Below are 9101 nucleotides of genomic sequence, written 5' to 3'. Positions count from 1 at the left end.
AAAACTGATTTTATGATTCTGAGTAATTATTGGGTTTGTTTATTGATTTTGTTAATTTAAATTGTTTGTTTTGAGTTGATTCTGTGATTTAATTTTGTGATTCTGAGCTACTGAATTCAATTTGCTTGTTTTGAGTTGACTCTGTAATTCAATTTGTTAATAATTTTTATTCTGTGATTTTGGGTTGCTGGGTTCAATTTATTTTTGCTTGTTTTGAGTTTGATTCGGTGATTCAATTTGTTAATAATTCTAATTGTGGGATCCTGAGTTGTTGGGTTTATTCTGAGTTGCTAAATTAATAAGAGTATAATGCTAATGTTGTTAATTTTTGTTTATTCTGAGTTGTTGATTTTTTAAAGTTGAGTTAATTTCATTGATGGTTAATTTTTTTGGTTGTATGTTGAAGATAAAACAATCATAAAGTGATTAAATCTTTTACTGTTTATACCGATATAGTTTGTAATCTTTTTGTACCCTTATTATATCCTCACAATTAAAGTTTAAAAATAAAGCTGCTAACATATTAACGTTGGGGTGGTGGCGCAGTTGGCTAGCGCGTAGGTCTCATAGCTTAAGAGTGATCCTGAGGTCGAGAGTTCGAGCCTCTCTCACCCCATTTAAAAAAAAATAATAATAATAATAATTAGCAATCTTTTATAATTTTAATTTTTTATTTTTGTATATTTTTTATGTACTCTTTACGTACTCTTTTAATTTTATTATTGTATAATAATTTAATTCTTAAAAAATTTTTATTTTTCAGTAGCTAATTCTTTAATGCAACATTTTCTTTTACGTATTATTTAGTTATTTAACAACAATAAACATAAGTATTATATAATTACGATGATTAAATTTTTTAATATAGTATATAAACTTAATAATAATAATAATAATAATAATAATAATAATAATAATAATAATAATAATTAGCAATATGTGAATGCATTTCTTTTGTTATCAATTATTTGATAACGGTAAAATATATAATGATGATGGTTAATTTTTGTATATAGTATATGAACTTACTAATAATAATTTATTTAACAAGCTACTATTATCTATGGTTCTCAAACTATAATCTCAAATAATTTTTTCATCAATTTTGTATATACACAAATACATTTAGGTACACACAGGCACCCTTCTTAGTTGACATCATTTTAAATTAAACATGTGATAATTTAATGTCTTATCATTAATAAATAGATAAATTATATTTAAATCTAACAATTTATATCTTTTTACATTTCATTCCAAATATTAATCAAATTTAAAAATATATCATATACTGATTATATCATACTAAAATATTCTTCTAATTAATTAAAAAAAAGAACTAAAACATTCATTTGATGAGTAATATGTAAAAGGATTGAAATACCTTTTTAATGTTTTGACAAAAATAACATTTTATAATTAATTTGAAAATAGTCCTACTAGGGAGCCAATGAAATATTTGTACAATGGGCTATATAAATTATAAAATAAACATCACCCATAAATCACTCAACCTAATACCGTGTCATAATACCACTCATCTCAAAAACTTATGTTGATAAAAAAGGTAACACTAATGGTTATATCTCTAATACTGAATCGGACATCCCTAAATTTTCATTGTACACATTGTACAAATATTCTATGGGCTCCCTATACTTCCTCGTTTGAAAAAACTAAATATCTTTTTAAGTTAAAGGTTATTAAATTTTATTAAGTCACCAAAAAAAACATAAGTCACCAAAAAAATTTATTAAAAATTAAAATTTGAATTCAACTTTAAAAAGACAAAATATTCATATAACCTATTATAAGAGGCTAAAATGTCCTTTTAGAATTAATTTTAAAAATACTAAAATATTTTTGTAGCCCACTTTTAATATACTAAAATAACTTTTGAGGATTAATTAAAAAAAAGATTGCAATACACTTATAAAATTAACAAAAATTGGATATATTTTAGTTCTCAATGTATTAACTTTTTAAAAGTAGTATCGGATATTATAAAACAAAATGAATATTGTTTATTAGAGATGACAATCTTGTAATTCCTTTTTTAATTTCATAAATGAGCTAATAAACAAAGATCAACCCCTGGCCCTTTCCTCCAATCAAAGACCAAAAGTTTTTTATTACAAAATAACTTAATATATACAATAGATAAACTAATATATTAAAACTTGATTTTTCATCCGATATAGTGTATGTTTTCGTGCTCTGCACGAGATAATACATAAAATTATATAAAATTTAAAAATATTAAAAATAATTAATATTTATTTTAATCAATTTAAATTGGTTGAATAATTATTTCATTTGTCTGCTTAAGTAAGTATTTAGAGTTTGAATCTTACCTTTAATAAATAGAGTATCAATATGTGGTGGATTAATTCTCGACTTGCCGAGTTAAGAAATCTGTAGAAAAAAATTGTATTTGTCTTTAAAATAGATTAATTTTTCATTAATAGCAATATTTATGAACTTTTGTTTTTGTTAAAATTTACTTAGGAAAATTTTATTTGTTGATATCGTATTCATTCTTAAAGTCAAAACACTATGATCAACATTGTTACTTGTTAAAACTTCACATTTTATGAAATAATTTTTAAATTTTCAAATTCATAAACTTATGTCATTACAAAAATTATTAAATCGATTAATATTTTTTGATAACATAATGTACCAAAACATCATCGTTGAAACTTGATTTTTCATCTGAATATTTCTTCTTTTTTGGTCAAGCATCTGAATCTTTAATTTCTCTAGCTATTTGCACTATTTTATTTTTTTTTTCATCCTTTTCTATGTATTAAATGAAGCTAAGTTTCTTGTATCAAAAGCTTCTACCTGTTTCACTCATTTTCCTTTTGTAAAATTTTCAAAGTTTATACATATGCAATGACTAGTTCAAATACTTGTGAGAGTTTAAATAATTTAATTTAACATGAATGTTATGTCAGAATGAACTCTCTCATGTTACAAACACACCCATTCTCAATTTCCTTAATTAATTAAATTCTAACTCAAATTGTGTAAATTAAAATGTTCCCTAATTATTATTATTATAACATGATGTGGCAAAAGGGTAAGCAAGATGCAATATTATGCATTTATTATGATTTCTAAATCAATGTAATCTCAACATATATATTTCATTTTAATTCAAATCATTGCCATATAATTTTCTAGACCCAAACACACACTAGAAGTTCATATTGTTGCTTAGTTCTAAAAGGCTAAAGATTGCATAGTTGAATTCTGATGGATGCAGTTGAGCTACCATGCCCAACCATTTAGGGATTTTAAAGTGTTTAATAATAATAATAATAATAATAATAATAATAATATGTGAAAGAAAATAATTTAAGCAAATTAAATTTAGTGGATGCTTACCTGTTTATTAGTTTATACCCTTTTTTCTTATATATTATGAATGTTAGGAAAGTGGTCTTAAAAGAAATAATGGAACAGGCACTTAATTATAGCATTTGTTAATCTTGCTCTATCATCCTTTTTAAGGTTTCAACATCGCTAATTGATAAAAGTAGCCTACGCTCTTATCTTATCTGGATGGGAAATTGACCATAACAATATTGGGGAGCCTAAATTATAGGTGCAGGCCTAATCATCATCACCAACAACATATTTCTGGTTGGAACTACTTATTTATAAAGCTATTTATTTGAAAGGTATTTATTTATTTAATTTATTTATTTGAAAGGTATTTCTATTTCACATGTACTATGGTGATATGTGTTTCAATGTTTTTAATTATTAATTTTAGTCATATAATGATGAATAGAGAAGAATTAAAAGATAAAATATATCAGTAAATAAGACGAGAGAAGAACGAAGAGATTAAATATATTTATAAAGTACATTGTTAATAGTATAAAAACTTTTTTTTATGAGATATTGGTAGTGAACGAATGACTTTTTTCTTCGCGCAACAAATTTAAAAGAAGAAAAAATGAGAAATAAAAAAGATGAAAGAAGACAAAAAAATAATAAAACTAATGAGTTTAGGATAATTTTAAAGTAAAAAATATTACAAAAAATAATTCAAGATATAATTTAATTAAATTTTCAAATTAAAAATGTGTCTAAATATTTTAGAAAAACATAAAGGATATATATTTTATGCATATTTATATCTTTATATCTTTAATTTTGTGTCTAATAAAAGAGGATATATATATAAAACTGTATTCATAGTTTTTCGTAAACATAGGTATTAACCAAACGCTGTTTGACATATTTCTTTTTCTTTATATATATCTACTATTTCAGATATTAAAGTAGTCTACCAAATGATTAGCCATCTTAAGAAGAATATAATTTTTTTTATATCTAGCTATCTTATTAGTATGAAATATTTTATATAAAAAAAAGTTACATTTATCTTCATTGATGATGTATTATCTTTACAATGAAATTTAGTATCACATTTTATAAATTATAAAGGTGCATCGATGTAATATTATGATTGGGTAAATTGAACAGACCCATGATAAATTTCACAAAATTTCATTAGAGCTCATTGTAATTTGTCCTAATTATAATAATGGTCATAAATCATAATGCAATAATTTTTCTTTTTTGGACTCTTGTCTATACAGTATACCAAACTAAAATCCTTTAAATAAGCGAAAAAAGTCCATACTAAAAAAATGGGCTTGACCCAAGAACAGTTTATCTTTGAGTTTTTTTTTTTTTTGGTCATACACTCTTAGTAGATACCATTTTTATATCAAGAGTTTTTAGCAACTGACATATTTAATTAATAATAGTTGTAATTTTAAATAAATATCAAGAATATTTGGTGTATGAACAGTGTTATTGATAAAAAAAAAAATGGCAACAAATATCACCGAACCAATTTGTGGACCTTCAACTGCGGGGAATCGATCATTGTACGACCAAGTAAAATGAGAAAGACTTCATACAGAACCTTAAATTACGTTGGCTTAGATATAGTCTTTGAAGTAGCGTGGGAAAAGAAAAACTAATTGTATCGACAAAGATTGGAGAACACTGAGAAAAAGTCCACATACTTGTTCAATTATTGGCATTTTACGTTGTTGAAAATCTTTTAATAGAGTTTGAGTCTCAATAAGGGTGTTTAGTGAAAAGGATGTGTTGGATGTTTTAGCTCCTCACTCTACCTATGTTTAATGTGGTTAGAAGAAATAAATAAATAAAATTCAGAACTAGGTGAGAAATAGGGCTGGCAATTCATACCCTATCCGCGGGTACCCAACCCGGTCCAATTTGTTCGGGTAGGGTAGGCTACCCGACCCGCTGCGGGTAGGGTAGGGTACGGTCCGAGTATACCTGCGGGTAGGGTAGGGTAGGGTACATCCTAAACACATATTTTATTAAAAAATAAGTATATAATAAAAGAAGTGAGAGTTGAATTCACAACCTCCCTTATGTAATGACTTATAATAAGTGATCAACCACTAAATTAGTTAGTTAATTTAGTAATTTAGAGCATTAGTTTTTTATTTTTTATGTTATTAATATGTATAAAATTTGAAATGATTGAATTTTATATTTACTTTGAAAAAATTTGATATTTCTGCGGGTAGGGTAGGGTAGGGTTTAGAACTTTAGGGTGCGGGTAGGGTTAGGGTTGAGAGATTCTCAACCCACGGATAGGGTAGGGTAGAGTTTTAATAAAATTTTCAACCCGCGGGTAGGGTTAGGGTAGAGTCCAAACCCTACCCTACCCTACCCATTGCCAGCCCTAGTGAGAAATCTGATGCTCAATTTTCTATCGAGTACACTTCTGTGATCCGCAATATCTACTCCCTCCATTTTAAAATAGGTGTTGCTTTGGCATTTTTATTTTTAAAAAAATAATGTATTTAGATGTGAAATAAGGGCTATTTTGGATAAATAATAAAATATATAAATTTATATTAAATAAGAAGAATAAAATAATTTTTGAAAATGAGAGAAGTTAAATTTTTTTATTTTTTCAAAAGTTTTTAAATAATTTTTTGAAAAGTTAAAAATATATTTAAAAAACGGTATCAAACAACTTTAATGTGACTTTTCATAAGTTAAACACTTGGGCTACACATTCAAGTAATTTTTCATCCAAGTCCATCTAAGCAGGCTCAACAAAAAAAATCCAATCTCATTAAATGAAACGTGTATACACGCGCGGAAACACTCCCCTCAAACGTTACCATTCACGCTTGAATATAAAACAACGTTCATTTTTCACTGTCAAAACCGCTACTAGAAAATTTCAAATCTCTCTCAAAATCTCTCAAACCTCGTTCGTGTTCTCTGCGGAAACTGCCGCTACTCCAGAATCGCGTCAAGCTTTCGAAAAGAAGAAGAAAAATAAACAAAAATAAGAATAGAGACTCCGCAAGGTATGAGACAAACTATTGCTATTATGTTCATTTAATTTTGCGCAAAACTCGCGTTTCTCCTAGTTCGATTTAAGGTTTAGTGGATTGAGTTGGTGCGTTTAGTAGATGGACTTATTCTGATTCCACTTTTTTCTCTATAACTAGGGCATATGAATGAAAATGTGTTGTTATTTTCTTTGTATGATATATAACTCAGTTCATTGTAGTTGGTGATTTACATTCACTTAATTGTTAAGTGTTCACTTGAGTTAATTTGCATACAGAAATATTTTAGAGTTAGTGATTTACGAATAGAAATATGTTTATCACGTTTTATTCAAACATGAAAGGAGTTCGGTTCATTGGAGTTGGTGATTTAGATTCACTTGATTGTCAAGTATTTAGTTGAATTTTTTTGCATGCAGAAATATTTTTCTTGTTGATTGAATGTTTATCACGTTTTATTCAAATATGAATGGAGTTCGGTTCATTGGAGTTGGTGATTTAAATTCACTTGATTCTTAAGTATTCAGTTGAGTTCTTTTGCATGCAGAAAAGTTTTTCTTGTTGATTGAATGTTTATCACGTTTTATTCAAACATGAATGGAGTTCGGTTCATTGGAGTTGGTGATTTACATTCACTTGATTGTTAAGTGTTCACTTGAGTTCATTTGCATGCAGAAAATATTTTTCTTGCTGATTGAATGTTTATCACGTTTTATTCAATCACTCCTTGTGCCTGATTTTACTTTTTGTATCCTTTTCAGAGATTAATAATATTCCAAATGAGGGTTTATGCTGGGCAGAACCCTTGATAAAGGACAGAGAAGGAGTTGAAGCAGAGTATATCAGGATCAGCGATCAACGAACAAAATTAACAAAATAAAAGACCAAGTGATTCAGGCATCTGAAGGCATGAGACTCCCCAAGCCATCTGCTGTCCTCTCAAACCCTTTATGTAAATTCACATATGGTGATATAGATAGTAAATAGGTTATAGTTTATTTGACTCGTTGTAATTAACACTAATTTGTTTAACTTGTTTAAAAAAGCAAACATTTCTTCTTTAATGTATATATGTGAATATTAATGTAAATGTTAATAAAAATCTAATGTTAATGTATATATGTGGATGTTAATGAAAAATCTAATGTTGATGTATATATCTGTTGGAATTGTCTGGACTGCTGTTTTGTTCTAGGTTCACAGTGAATGGATTTAGGGTATTTATCAAACATCAAGAGCCCCAAAAACACAAATGAATTGAAATTAATACACTAGATGAACCAAGAAAAAGTGTATATAGTACTATTGCAGACAGTTAATTTGAAAAAAATGTTTATATCAGTATTCGGTTTCAGAAACACCTAAACATCAAGAGCTCTTATCTACTACATACGATTAGTTGATTTTTAATCTCATCTCCCTTTCGAGTCGTGTTCCTTATTTTGGTAGAAAAACCGGCAAGTTTAGAATAATCTTTGTATAACTTTTCAGTTTCTTCTAGTGTCTTGAAAGTCATCCGAATTTTTAGGACAAATTGTTCATCCACAGCACACCTGGTCTGCATAATGAACTGAACATTAAAATGAAACTATTGTATAGTACTAAATGAACGGAACATTGTCCATTACATAAATTCAAATTCGAACAACTGTCTGCATAATGAACCGAACACATTATTAAAGCGAAACAATTGTATAGTGCTAAATGAACGGAACATTATCCATTATATAAATTCAAATTCGAACAACTGTCTGTATAATGAACCGAACATGTTATTAAAGTAAAACCATTATATATTACTAGATGAACGGAACATTATCCATTATACAAATTCAAATTCGAACATTGTATATATAATCAAATTCAAAAGACCTGCATGTAGAATTCAGAGATTGCATTCCATTCAATTCAATTCAGTTCAATCCAAATCAGAACAACTGCATCTAGAATTTAGCAATTGCATTCAATTTAATTCAATAATAAAAACTTTGTCCGCTTGATTCGATTCAAAAGTATAATCCAAATCACTCTCATTCAACTGATCTGAAGTTGAATCATTCATTGTTTTGATAGCCTATTGAAATCTGAAAACAAAGAAGATAAATCAATAGATCGAAGAAGAAAATGAAGAAGAATAGGAAAAAGAATGACGAGCATCAGAGAAGAACGACGAGCAACAGAGAAGAGAAAGAAGAAGATCGATGAGCAGCAGAGCAAATCCAAAAAATTGCAATAAGATCGGTAATGTTGAAAAATATTTACGTTGAAGAAGTTTTACGTAATTCTGTTACGTTAATAAGAAGGGGAGGGGGCGCACTTGTATTTCACATAACTTTGGGGGGCGCGTTAACAAAAAACTGCTTAGATGACTTAGTTAGATTTTTTATATGGATGTGGAGCATTATTTTAAGTTAAAAAGCCCAAAAAATAGCTTCTGAAGCTTTCTAAACCGGCTCTAAATCTAAAATTCTAAATACATTAACTTTTGGTTTAATTATTAATCTTTATAATTTCATTAAATTTGTAATTAGATTTCTATATTTTTTTCAACTAGATTTCACATTTTTTTTAACTTTATAATTAGGTTCTTTTTATTTTAAAAATATTAAAATTAACAGAATATTTTTTTTCAAAAAATATGTCGTGAAAATTCTAATTAAGTTCTTATTATAAGTACTTTTAATTTGCAAAGTCCATTAACTCTAACATTTTTTACCTTAATAATAA

At 27.1% G+C, this 9101-nt stretch overlaps 1 non-coding gene across 1 annotated transcript; it reads left to right on the top strand.

The window, feature by feature from the left end:
* The first annotated feature begins 531 nt into the window (after positions 1-531).
* TRNAM-CAU (transfer RNA methionine (anticodon CAU)) lies at positions 532-616 on the top strand. Its single transcript is given in 2 exon segments — positions 532-569; positions 581-616. It is a non-coding gene; the product is annotated as a tRNA-Met (tRNA).
* Positions 617-9101: the final 8485 nt, after the last annotated feature.

Source organism: Arachis ipaensis, chromosome B5 (genome assembly GCF_059453495.1).
Source record: "Arachis ipaensis isolate K30076 ecotype BB chromosome B5, ASM5945349v1, whole genome shotgun sequence".
Lineage (NCBI taxonomy): Eukaryota > Viridiplantae > Streptophyta > Magnoliopsida > Fabales > Fabaceae > Arachis > Arachis ipaensis.
Note: the sequence above shows the minus strand (reverse complement) of the source record. Positions and strands in the feature narration are given on the sequence as shown.